Source organism: Propithecus coquereli, unplaced genomic scaffold, assembly GCF_000956105.1.
Source record: "Propithecus coquereli isolate 6110/MARCELLA unplaced genomic scaffold, Pcoq_1.0 Scaffold12, whole genome shotgun sequence".
In the NCBI taxonomy this organism is placed as follows: Eukaryota; Metazoa; Chordata; class Mammalia; order Primates; family Indriidae; genus Propithecus; species Propithecus coquereli.
The window spans coordinates 7,490,046-7,503,682 of NW_012136080.1; positions in this window are offsets into that span (position 1 = coordinate 7,490,046).

The window sequence follows — 13,637 nt, forward strand, 5'->3', positions numbered from 1 at the left end:
TGTAAGTTTGGTAAAGCATTTTGGGGGTACATTTTTCAGAAATGAGAAAATATCAAATGACTGGGTAAATGATGCTTTTGTAAAAGCTTTTAAAAGAATACTGGCTCATTTCTGGCATATAACTCAAAAAAGAATTCAAAGAATTGTTTGATGTTGCTATGATAAAACTCTTTCAAAACCCATCTATGTAACCAAAATGTATTAGTGCTTAAATCTATAACAATAAGTAATAATTCTATAAATTATAATATAAAACTTTGCTTCACTCTGACAATAAATAGTAATAAGTAAAAATAATAATAAAAATTATCCATCACATTAATAAATGCATTTCCAAGAGAAAGTTTACTTTTTGTCTTGGTAAAATTATTAAAATTCAAATATATATGCTGTTTTGATAAATTCTAATGATAATCCATCTAGAAAAAAATTTTAACACATAGAAGCTTATAGTCATAGGAAATAAAAAACATATACATATTTTTTTCTGCAGAGAATTATGATTAGGCAAACATAAAAGATTTTAAAGCACATACATATATTAGAGTTAGAATGAAATTCTATGGCAGAAGTGGAATGGAAATACAAGTTTAAGGAGAGAAACAAACACTATAAAATATCTGACTTCTAAACATGAGCTTGTTTACTTATATTCTAAATGGATAATGGTGGACTCCATTGGGTAAGTTAAAAGAGAAATGTGAAACTTTTATTATTAAATGTCAGTTTTTATAATATTTCACAAATTACATCCTTTTCAGCTACTTACACTCATAATGAAAAAAAATTATTTGTTAACTTTAAAATGTGCAAGGCAAGAAGTATATGATTTTTTTTCCTTTGAGGTGGGTACTTAAGTAAAGTTGTCTAAAGACCACTAGGCTGGAGGCTCTCTAAGATGCTGTCTCAGGCCAGCTTCCCCCAAAGCCAAGCGTGAGTTGAAAATTTGTGTGCATGCGATTTATTGAGGAGGTGTGTACAAGAGAACCAGCAAGGGAATGGAAGAGACGGGGAAGAAGTGGAAGCCAAACAAGGGTGTCATCTCAGGCAGAGTCCCACAGAGGGCAGCTTAAGCCTGATCCTCCAAGTGGACTCAGACATCTAAGTTAGGCTGCCCAGAGGCAAGGAAGCTGTACTTCTTACGCCCTACTAGATTAGACGAGTTCTGGGCAGTGCCCTGATATTGTGTAGTGTACATTTGTTCAAGTGCCTGTTTAATAATACCAGCTACTAAATTTGCTAAGCATGGAATTTCAAATCATGAATGTAACAATGTTTTCGCAGGAGGGAGTATGTTTGTAGTTCTACTTAAATGTTGCTCATTTATATCTATTATCACACCACCTTGAATTGGACTTTTATTTTGACTATTGAAGATGACAAAAACTACTTGTATTTGTTTTATATGTGGCATATAAAGGAGTGGCTTCTAGAGGAAACATTTTAAACAAAAACAGTGACATTAACAGCAATGCAATTTTTTATGTTTTGCAGATGGTAAAGACGAAAGATGATCATAGCAGAAAAGAAGATAGCTCCATTGGCATGTATAATTCCACGTGGTTCTAACCAGAAATTATAAACCAGCTATTAGAGGTGGAGCTGGTAAATGGTAGGAATTTTTCATGAAAACAATTGGCTAATAGCATGCTACATTTGCTCTCCTCCTCAAATCTGAGGGGAAAACTTTTCTGAGTGAAGACATCCGTGAGGAGACCTGAGAAACTAGGAATGATTTCATTTCTCCTGAGAATCGGGGAAACTGACCTGCAAGAGTTAACTGAATCTTCTTTGACAGCTCTGCACAGTTCAAACATCAATTTTGATGATGTATCTGCCTAAGAAGATTTTTGTCATGATTTTCGTCACATCTGTGTCTCAGATTAGACTCTTGAGTGAAAAGCATTTAGCATTAGAGTTTCCTAAGAATGTCTTCTACCTGTTCTTAGACCTAGAAACCCATGCCCATGTCTTCGGTTCTGGTATGACCCTAATACTGCATCTAGCACTGATTGCTCCGTAAAACCCACCTGTCAGGCTGCTACCACCCAAGTCAGTGCTTTCCCTTTACCAGGGCATTTAGAAAAGAATGGAATTGGTGAAAAAGAAAAAAATGAGAAGAGGCTAATTTTGTGAACCACTATTTTGTGCTGCGATTGTTTGTTTTATGTTTTAGCAGGCTTTGCTTTGTGTATATCGGATTATTGTTGCAATAAAATAATTATGGAAAAGCATAAATACTCTGTATGACCAGAACTGTTCTTGGGAATTACAATGTAGTAACAGACAATTTCTAAAATAGAAACAAGTCTGACCTGAAAGTTTGTTCTGTTCATTTTTATTTAACTATAGTCTAACACACCTATTAGAATACCCGTACAGGGCTAAACATATTTGCAACATTTACATAAAATGTAAATTAGGGCTGGGCGCAGTGGCTCACGCCTGTAATCCTAGCACTCTGGGAGGCCAAGGCAGCAGGATCGCTTGAGCTCAGGAGTTTGAGACCAGCCCGAGCAATAGTGAGACCCTGTCTCTACTAAAAAAATAGAAAGAAATTAGCTGGACAACTAAAAATATATAGAAAAAATTAGCCGGACATGGTGGCACGTGCCTGTAGTCCCAGCTACCCGGGAGGCTGAGGCAGGAGGATCGCTTGAGCCCAGGACTTTGAGGTTGCTGTGAGCTAGGCTGACGCCACAACACTCGCTCTAGCCAGGGCAACAGAGTGAGACTCTGTCTTAAAAAAAAAAAAAATGTAAATTAGCCAACAGTGAATTAGTTTTAAAAATCATTCCCACTATAAAATGTATACATGTGATGGAATTCAACATGTACCCCCTAAATCCATTAAAACTTTAAAAAAATTATTCAATTTGGTTAAGGTAACAAGTAATTACCAAGTCGACAAGCATCTATTGTATAAAAAATAAAATGACTATGTTAATGGGATAATACTATAGACAATTTTGTACTTTTTCCATATAATTTCCCTTCACATTACTGTTAAAATTTAAAATAATTTAAATTTGCAATTTAAAATAATTTAGAAATAATATAATTTAAAATAATTTAAATTGTACAATTGAAAAATAATACAATCAACTAATTCTAAATTGTCAAAATTTTTAAAGTAGCCATTTATTTCTCTCTGGGAAGTTCTGAAGTAAATGCTACTCATTTAATGAAATTTTGTTTTCCCATAAGAACCCTGATGTGTGTTGGGGTGTGTGTGTGTGTGTAAATGTATGTATGAAGAATACATCAGATCCCTGAATCTGAAAGTGACATGGTTATCAAGAATGTGAAGCCTCAGAAAATCACCCTCTGCCTGATAGGAGTGTGAATCGTTACAACTTTGAACAGCGTTTTAGCATTATTTGGTTAGATCGATGATGCGCGTATCCTAAAACTCAGCAAACCCACTACCAGATCTATATAGCTGTGTGCAGGAAGCGCTCACACACATACACCAGGAACCAAATACAAACATGTTTGTTGCAGCACTGTGTGTTTTAGCAAAGAGTTGAAGCCAACCTGAATGTCCTAATGTGGTCTGTTCATACAACAGAATACGATACAGCAGTTAAGTTGATAAATTGGAGCTGCATCTGTAAAGATGGACAAATCTCAAAGATATCCTTGAACCAGAAGGAGTTGCAGAAGGATACATTATGACAACATTTATACATTTTAAAACCTGAGAAGCAGTACCACATATTGTTTATGACTACTACTGATAATGGTAGTAAAAACATAAAGGCATTTGGGGGTGACAAACACCAAATTCAAGGCAGTGGTTGTCTTCCAGTGGGAAGAGGTAAAATGGGAGTCCAATTGTCATTGTAATGTTTTATTTCTTAAGCTGAGTGAAGGACAAATAAGCATTCCTTATATTTATACATTTTAGATGCCTGACATTTCATAATTTAAAAGAGTAAATTAAGTCACAAAAATGCAAAATCCAAGCACATCCTTATGCTATATCTAGGACCATGTTAGTAATTGTAAGGAATTTTAAAAAATAAATAACTCTCCTTGTCCTTGAGAGTTTGCATTAAGTCAAGGTCACTAGAGTTAGACAACATTCTAAAATAATGGCTCACTTTGCACATTGAGCACCAGGGATACTTGTCCCCTTCACTGATATGCCACATAATTTTGATCAACCTATAAAATTAATATACATTATTACTAAGTGTACATTCACTTTTGATGTGAATTTTATGTCTTGAGTGGTCGTTTGAGGTTGTATAGAGCACAGCACAATTTGATGCATGTGAAAGCTAAGACAGGTGACACCAAGTGACACTGTTCCACTGGGGGAGCAATTACACTGTACATGTAAGGAATTCTTAAATAAATATACTTGGTCACATTCAAGACAAAAATATAATACTTGAATGTGTGCTATGGGCACAAAAAGTCAAGAACCAACAACAGAGAATGACCATAGGATGACAAAAATACAGCACGTGAATTCAGAGTCAGGCTGCTAAGCATAGCCAGTAATTCCTTTGGAAATCAAAGAAGGAAGAAATCACTTTGGATTTTAGTAATTGGAAAAGACTTCAAGGAATAAATAGGATTCACACCAGGTCCCTACTTAAAAGATCCATAATGCTTTCCTTCCAGTTCCTTTATGATATCAGTGGAAACTCCTCCCATGCCTTGGACGGAGTTTCTAAAGGTCAGTTTCTAATCTGACCTTTGCTCACCTTTCCAGCCCAATCTCTTCCCACTGCAAGGAACTTCTTCCCCTCCCTACCTCCTGTTCATTCTTCCAGACTGGCTCTCGCCTGCTTAGGAACACTTTCCATAAACTTCCCCAAAATGGGCAAAGTAACCCCTACCCCACAGTATGTTCTCTTTGTACCTGGATTCCTCCCTCTGGGCCCTGGTTAGGGAGGTTATAATGGCCCATTCATTTGTCTGTGCTCCCAGGAGGCGCTGAAGTGAGCATCTCTGTCTTATTCATCACTGTACTCCTAATACCCAGGATAGTGCCTGGCACTTAAAAGGCATACAATAAAGATTTGATGAATGAACGAACAAACTCACCTTGAAGGATAAGTATGGTTTGGTTTAATGGCAAGGAGGGGAATTGGCATAAGCAATGACAAGAAAACAAAAGTGAGAAAGAGCTGTGTGTCTACGCAGAGGAAAATGAGGAAATTGGCTTGTACAGAGGCCAGTGTGACCGGACATCTGAGATCATGGCAAATGTGATGAGTTGCTGAAGAGCCCCGGATTACTGGGCCTCACCCCAGAGTTTCTGATTGAATAGGTCCGGGTGGGGCCTGAGAATGTGCATTTCTAACAAGTTCCCCAGTAATGCTGTTGCCCAGACTTTGAGAACCACTTTTCGCATGTAGCTCCCACTCCCTGCTCCAGGGTGTCCTGCTGGCTGTGGCTGTTTCCTGGTCATCCATTGCTGCAGCAGCGCTACGTCAGTGTTTTGGTGACTCTTGCAGGATCTCCATTGCATAAAATAGCAAATATACTACCACATGTACTCACCATCAGATTGGTTTCACTGATCAACACCTAAGTGCACATATAGGAATAACATTCATCGGGCATTGGGCAGATGGGAAGGGGGAGGAGGGGATGGGCGTATACATACATAATGAGTGCAGTGCACACTGTCTGGGGGATGAATATGCTTGAAGCTCTGACTCAGGGGAGGCAAGGACAATATATGTAACCTAAACATCTGTACCCCCATAATATGCTGAAATAAAAAAAAAAAGTCTTGGACCGTTCCATAACATCCAATCTATTTCAATATGGGGTGACCTACAGTCAAAATTGTGTGCCCTCAAAAAGGAGCCATGGGACATGCATTAAGCTCTCATTTTTCCAGAGGTTCTGTGCAGAAATAACCCATAGCTGAGCCACTGAACCCTTATGTGACATGAGACAATGCACTGTGCAACAGCTGGTCAGAATTACAGATGACTAAGAATCCTGTGATATGTCTGGAAATCTTTAGTTGATGTTTTAAATCTGATTCCTACATTTTATCTGAATGTGGTAGTGGGGGTGAAAATTTGAGGAGTCATAGTTGGAAGTTTGTGCAGCTCCTCTCTGTCTTTCTGGATCTCTCTAAAGTAACCTGTCTAGACTTCCAGAGCACCTCCTCTCCTCCTCCTAGAATATAAGAGATCCATCCCCAGAATCTTCTAAGTTTCTTCGCTAGCTCTCCATTGTCCACCTTGACAACCCTAGACCCTCTCACCTTGCAGAACACAGGACCTTAACAGGAGTTCAATACCCATTTTTCTTCATGTGGGAAGGGATGAATGATTAAGCCCTGTCCTGCTAAGCCTAGATAATATCCTGTTGGCCTCCCTGTGTTCTTCTCCCCAGCTTCTACTTCCCAAACTGAATTTGGATTCTGTGTTGGGAAAAAGTCCTGTAACAACCAGCAGTTGTCCGCCATATAAATGCTGCTGATAAGGACGTTCTCACCTCCTGTGATGGGGACAGGAGCTGTGCAGAGGACTGGCTCACAAGAGGCCTGTTTGTAATCTGTTTTAAAAGAGTTGATAAGACTCCAGGATGATGGAGATTATGAGAATAGACTAGTAAACAGCACAAATCATCTTCTGTCCTCTCAGTTACTAGCACTTATGCAAAACAAAAAAGTTTTTTCTAGCATGACATAAATCGTTTCATGACTTAGGCCACAATCCTAGCCACTCAGTGTAGCTGGTGGCCTTGAACCAGTAGCATCAGCATCACCTGGGAGCTTGTTGGCAATGCAGAGTCTCTGGGCTCGGCCCCAAGTCTACTGGATCAGAATCTGCATTGTAACAAAATTCTTATGCACATCTAAGTTTGAGAATTTATTTGCTTGAAGATCTGCAAATGAGTAGATGCATTTTGCAGATTTTCCATTCAGCGTGGCATGGTACATTAAACATCTACCGTGCAGCATGCATTGTGCCAGAGGCAAGGAATATAAAGACAAATGAAAGGTGGCATATGCCTTGAGCTGATAGTCTAGTTGGAAAGACTGACCCAGAAAGAGACTGTTTCAATTTAATGTAGTGGTGCCAAGGTTCAGGGAATGATGTGAGAATATGGAGAAGGACTCCTTAGCCCAGACTGGGGACCCAAAGAGGGTTTCTTCAAGGAGAGGTCCCTTGATCTGAATAAAAATGATTGGATACAACTTAACGAGGCAAAAATTGAATAGGCAATCCAGCAGGAAGGAAGAATCTCTCCTGGCTCTTTGTCCTTCAGCAGGTTTTTGTTTAAACCATAAGCCCATTGTGTTCATGGATAAGAGGGAGTGACTATATGGACCCCGTATTGCTAAAGCTGAGTCAAGGAGCAACGGGAGAAGATAGACAGGCAGCACAGGCCAGCCACAGAGGGCCCTGTGCACCATGCTAAAGAGTTTAGACTCTATTCTGGAGGCACTGGGGTGTCCCCAAGGTCAGGGAAGGGACATGGTTAGACATTATTATGGCTGGCACTGGCTGCTGAAGGAAGAGAGAATTGGAGGGAAGAAGAAGTAGTCACAGGGTGATCAGTTAGTTTTCCAGGCAAGAGTACATATGGTGCTCAGGATAGAGATGAGTAGACATATAAGGGAAACATTTAAACTGTAAAATTAGTAGGATATGGCAATTGATTGGTTTGGAACAGAAGATAACGGAAAAGAGAAGAACGGGTGTCTAGACCAGTGGTTCTCAAACTCCAGTGTGCATCAGAATCCCCTGGAGGGCTTGTTAAAACACAGATTACTGGGCCTCACCCCCGAGTTTCTGATTGAGTAGGTCTGGGTGGGGCCTGAGAATTTGCATTTCTAACAAGTTCCCCAGTGATGCTGCTGCCCAGACTTTGAGAACCACTTTTCTGATGTAGCCCCCACTACCCTTCCCCGGGTGTCTGGCTGGCTGTGGCTGTTTTCTGGTCATCCAGTGCTGCGGCAGAGCTACACCAGCATTTTCGTGACTCTTGCACATCTCCTGTGCAGTGTGGCTATGTTCAGGAAACTCTGCAGCGCCTGCGTGAGAGTCCATATGCCAGACCAGCAGGATTTCTGTCCAGTGAACTCATTTGCAGTAATAAATGGACCACGCTTGTCAGCTTCAGTGCTAATGATCTAGTTCTGTTATCTGATGCCCCGTAGACTTAAAGATGTGTCCAAGATGCAGTTTGAAGTCATGGAAAGAGTGAAACTTGTTCTACCACATGCTGGTTGTGTGATGCTGGACTTGTGGCTTAACGTATTGGAGCCTCCATTTTTCTCATCTGTGAAATTGATTTTATGAGATTTGGCCCGTGTAAAGTGCTTTCTACAGTGTCTGGCTCACAGCAAGCAGCTCCTCAGCAGAAGTTGGGAACCGTACCTAATGACTCTGGTTGGGAAGCTGGCAATAACCTTGAGGGTAGGCCAGGGAACAGGGTGGTGTAGCACTTTGGAGAGGGCTGATCATGGCCTTTTAAACCTTTTACAGTAGATTTTCTGTTATTGTGACACTTCTTAGAAGTGTGTAAGGAACAGATTTCAACAACAGCTTTCACTTCAGCATTGCATTAGAAATATGTATTTCTAAGGTTCTCTTCCACACAGGCTGGGATACAACCCCAGACACCTTCAAACTCACAGTTATTACATAGCAACCAGCCAACCACACAGTGGTACAGGATCCATGGTGTTCCGTTTTACATATGCCTTCTAGTACCCAGCCAGCTAATTCAGCCTCCCACAAACACGGGAGTGACTGTCCCCATGGCTTCTGCCAGTGTTAGCTACCTGCCAACTGCAAGCCTTCCAAGAAATGAAAATATTTTCTGACATTAGCATCTAGGTCTCTTGTTTCATCGTTCACTGTTGAGGTTAGAATAACTTCCAGTGAAGCAGGGTTTTAATGCACAACACTGTTTTACCCCAATACTAATAGGGGATGGACATGACTAACATAGGCTCAAACTTGCTTGGTCTCCACCAGAAATCAGCTGAAGCTGACGCCCTACAATGTTGTGGTTATTTTGTAAACAAGTGTTTCTCAAAGCGAAGTTCAGGGATCACCTCTATCAGAATTTCACAGGCCTTTTTAGAATGCAGAGTCCCAAGCACCTCCAAACCTACTAAATTAGAATCTCTGGGTGCACACAGAGGCTGCATTGTAACACACTCTTTAGGTAATTCTTATGCCTATTGTATTATACTTTTAACTTATATTGCTATAAAAATATTACTTGTTCAAATTTTTAAAAATCAAATAACACCAAAAGGCTCATAATAAAAGACAACACCTGCCTTCCCTCCTCTGTCCAGCTCCACTCCCCAGAAGTTCCATAAGCTGTGCTCTGAATTTCTGTGTTCCCCCCAAATTCAGACCTTGGAATACTCACTCCCAAGGTGATGGTATTAGAATGTGGGACTTTTGGGGAAGTGATTAAATCTGCCTCAAAATGGGGCTAGCGCCCTTATAAAAGAGGCCTGAGGGATCTTCTTTACCTCTTCTATAATGTCTCTATGAGAACACAGAGAGAAGGCACCAGCTTTGAGAAAGCAGACTCCCACCAGACACCCAGTCTGCCGGTGCCTTGATCTTGGCTTTCCCGGCCTTCAGAACCGTGATAATAAATTTCTGTCGTTTGTATGCTGCCCAGTCTGTGGACTAAGACACCATATTAAACTTTCATAATTTTCTTCTTCTAGTTTTTACCTTCCTATTTCTAAATAATGTGCTAATACTGAAATTTGTCATATTAATTTTAGACATCATCTGCTGAATATCTATTATCATTATTAATATTAAGCAATTTACCTAACATAATTATCCATTCTCATCTTCTTTGAATAGTCACTTCAGTTTTTTAAATCAAGAATTAGAGTTGCTATTTTATGACTATGTAAATATTGTTTAGTATTGAGCCAAGAAGAAACTGAATATGTTCACTTTCTTATTCGACTTCTGTTCTATCTTTGACTTTCAGTTCTATCAAACAACTGTCAATTTTATTTTCCAAATGCTCAAATATATCAAATACTTTTCATTCTTTCCTTGCCATAGAAGATTTCATTCAATGGGTCCCTGTTCTTCTGCTCTGCATGGACTCTTAATCCTGATTTCCTTGTTAGATTCTTATTGCCTAGTCTCATGTTTTTGTCTTTCTTTATTTACATGTTTTGATAAAGCACAAGCTCTAGTAACTTCCTTACGAACCAGTACATTAAAGGAATAAGTATTATATCCTTACATGTCCCCAAATACCTTTATTTTTCCCTCACACTTGATTGATGGTTTGTACTGGGTTGAATAGTGTCCCCCTAAAATTTATGTCCTTCAGGAACCTCAGAATGTACCTTATTTGGAAATAGGATCTTCTCAGATGTAATTAGTTAAGGTAACATAAGATCATACTGAATTTGGGTGGGTCCTAAATCCCATGACTGGTGTCCTTTTAAGAAGGCCATGTGAAGACAGAGGCAGAGACTGGAGAGACACATCTACAAGGCAAGGAGCAATAAAGATTGCTGACAACCACCAGAAGCCAGGAGAGAAACGTGGAACAGACTCTCTCTCAGAGCCTCTAAAGAAAAGTAAACTCGATCTGGTTCGGATATTTGGCCCTTCCAAATCTCTTGTTGAAATTTGAGCCTCAGTGTTCAATGTGGGGCCTGGTGGGAGGTGTTTGGGTCATCGAGGCGAATCCCTCATGAATGGCTTGGTGCCTTCCCTGTGATAATGAGTGAGTTCTCACTTCATTATTTCACATGAGAACTGTGAAAGAGCCTGGAAACTCCCCCTCTCCGGCTCTCTGCTCCTTCCCTTACAGTGTGACACACCTGCTCCCTCTTCACTTTCTGCCTTGACTGAAAGCTCTCCGAAGCTCCCACCAGAAGCAGATGCTGGCACGATGTTTCCTATACAGTCTACAGAACCATGAGCCAAATAAACCTCTTTTCTTTATAAATTACCCAGGCTCAGGTATTTCCTTTATAGCAATGCAAAACCAACTCATACAACTCTGTTGACAGCTTCAGTTTGGACTTCTGGCCTTCGTCACTGTGAGAGGATAAATTTCTGTTGTCTTACGCTACCCAATTTGTGGTGCTTTGTTACGGCAGCCCTAGGAAACTAATGCATGGCTTATCTGGGTATGCAAATCTTATGTCTAGCAGCAGCTGCCTCTAAATTATGACAGCACTGCCCTATGGCATTATCGTTTCCAATGTTGCTTTAATTCCCATTTCTTTCTGAAGTGCCCCCTACCACAGACTTTGAGTATCATGTCTTCATCCTGGTGTCACTAAATTTAGTTCATGAAGTAAACTAAAATTCACTAAGAATTTTAGAATTCTCTATCTCAGTGTGGTTCCTTTTTTCATTAAATGAGATGGGCACGTGGAGAGCCTTTTCGATCTGGCAAGTCAAGTCCTTCAGTTCTGAGAAACTTTCTCATGTTTTTCATGTTCTTTGATAATTTCCTCTCCTTTACTGGTTGAAGGTTGAATTTCTCAGATTGGCCTCCCCAAATTTCTCATCCTCTATTTCCTATTCTCTACTTCTCTCTTTTTTTCTACTTTCTTAGAGATTTCCTTGGCTGTGTATTTTCTGCTTTCTCCATGTTGCTTATTCTGTTGGTTAGCATCTTTCTCATATTGAAAACTTTCTTCAGATGTTCCTGAACCTTAGATATCTGTTTGTGTTAAGAATGTGGCAGCAAATAGCTTATTGGAAACTATATGTGAAGGAGGATCTTGTCAACCAGCTCTGGAGAGAGCAAGAGAACCCAAGGCCCCAACCACTTTGCATGGGAGAGTTTAATCAATGCCCTGTACTCAGCCTCACACCTCACCCATATATTTTGCTATACCTGCTGTTTTAAATGCTGAGCTTTTCCAAGATTCTGAAGGAAGAATCAGATTTTTTCTGATACCTACAGTTTGTAGCTTTCTCGTCTCTGCTAATAAAGTCACCACTGTCTTGGAGAGATTTCTCTCTCTGAAAAATTTATGTTAAGACCAGGTGCACTGGCACATGCCTGTAATCCTAGCACTCTGGGAGGCCAAGGGGGGAGGATCGCTCATGTTTTCCACTCTGGGAATTACTTAGAGTTAACTAGATCATAGGTAGGAAGAAAGTCACTAATAGCTTAGGTATAATCCCTGCAATCCCCGTAGAACCTCTGCATTTTGCCTCATAGTGTGAAATAAAAGATTGTTATGGAGAATGATCATTTAACTCAACAGACTCATTCAGTTTCAGAAACTTTCCGTTGAGAATTATCCTTTAAAGATGATTCACAAGTTGCTTTACTGCAAATGAAAGAAAAAATGTCAATGAGAATTGCAAGCTTTCTTTTCCTTCGTGCAAAGTGTGACTTCTCCACAAGAATATGGCTGATTGGAAATAAGTCTTAGTTTCCAAAGACAGTTTATCTTTTCAAAATTTATCTATCAAATCCCCTAGGAATAAGAAAATATTAACTCAGAGCCAGAATTCAGAAAGATAATCACAAATTATTCATGGCTCTAGAAAAGGGTTCTCACGAAATGTGTTGAATAGTTGTATTTGAAATATTAACAAATGTTCTCAAATTCCCATATGTAGATCCAGACTGACTGATTTCCTCTAATTTTAGGTATGCTAGATGAAATGTTATTTCCCCAATAGTATAGAGACTTGTATTCCTGAAAAGTAAAATATATGTTAAAGTCACATTTGAAAATATTTTCATTATTTCTTGCTGCTAAAGATGAACTTAGGCCAGGCACAGTGGCTCATGCCTATAATCTTAGCACTTTGGGAAGCGAAGGCAGGAGGATTGCTTGAGCATAGGAGTTCAAGATCTGCCTGAGCAAGAGTGAGTCCTCTCTCTACAAAAAATAGAAAAAATTAGCTGGGGGTTGTGGTGCGTGCCTCGAGTCCCAGCTACTCCAGAGGCTGAGGCAGGAGGATCACTTGAGCACTGGAGTTTGAGGTTGCAGTTAGCTATGATGATGCCACTGCGCTCTAGCCCAGGTATCAGAGTGAGACCCTGTCTCAAAAAAAAAAAAAAAAAAAAAAGATGAACTTAAATTTTCTTTTTGAATTGCTTCTCAGCCTTTTGACTAAGATCGAGTGTAGTATCTGTTCTTATCAGTTTAATATCTGATACGTCCTCTATCTGAGGACAACATATTAAATGGATTTTTGGAGCAGGGAGATGGAATAGGAGCTTGCTCCATCCACTTCACGCATCGACCTGGTATTGCAGTACCTCCGGGAATGGTGCACTAAAAAAAAAAATTCTTTTTGGAATATTTTTTCTCCATACAAATACTGTGTGTCAATTACAGAAAATTTCAAAAATATAATTCATACCAAAATCTGGCATGTGTTTTACAGTTATAGCTTTTCTCAACTTGGCACTCAATTTTCATCAAAAATACTTAACCTATATTTAGATTTCACAAAATTTAAATTGAAATACTGAAGTTATTCCAAACACAGTTAAAAATTTTCTAATAGCAGAATTGGGTATAGCTTTTCTCAACTTGGCACTCAATTTTCATCAAAAATACTTAATCTATATTTAGATTTCACAAAATTTAAATTGAAATACTGAAGTTATTCCAAACACAGTTAAAAATTTTCTAATAGCAGAATTGGGTATAAGATTTT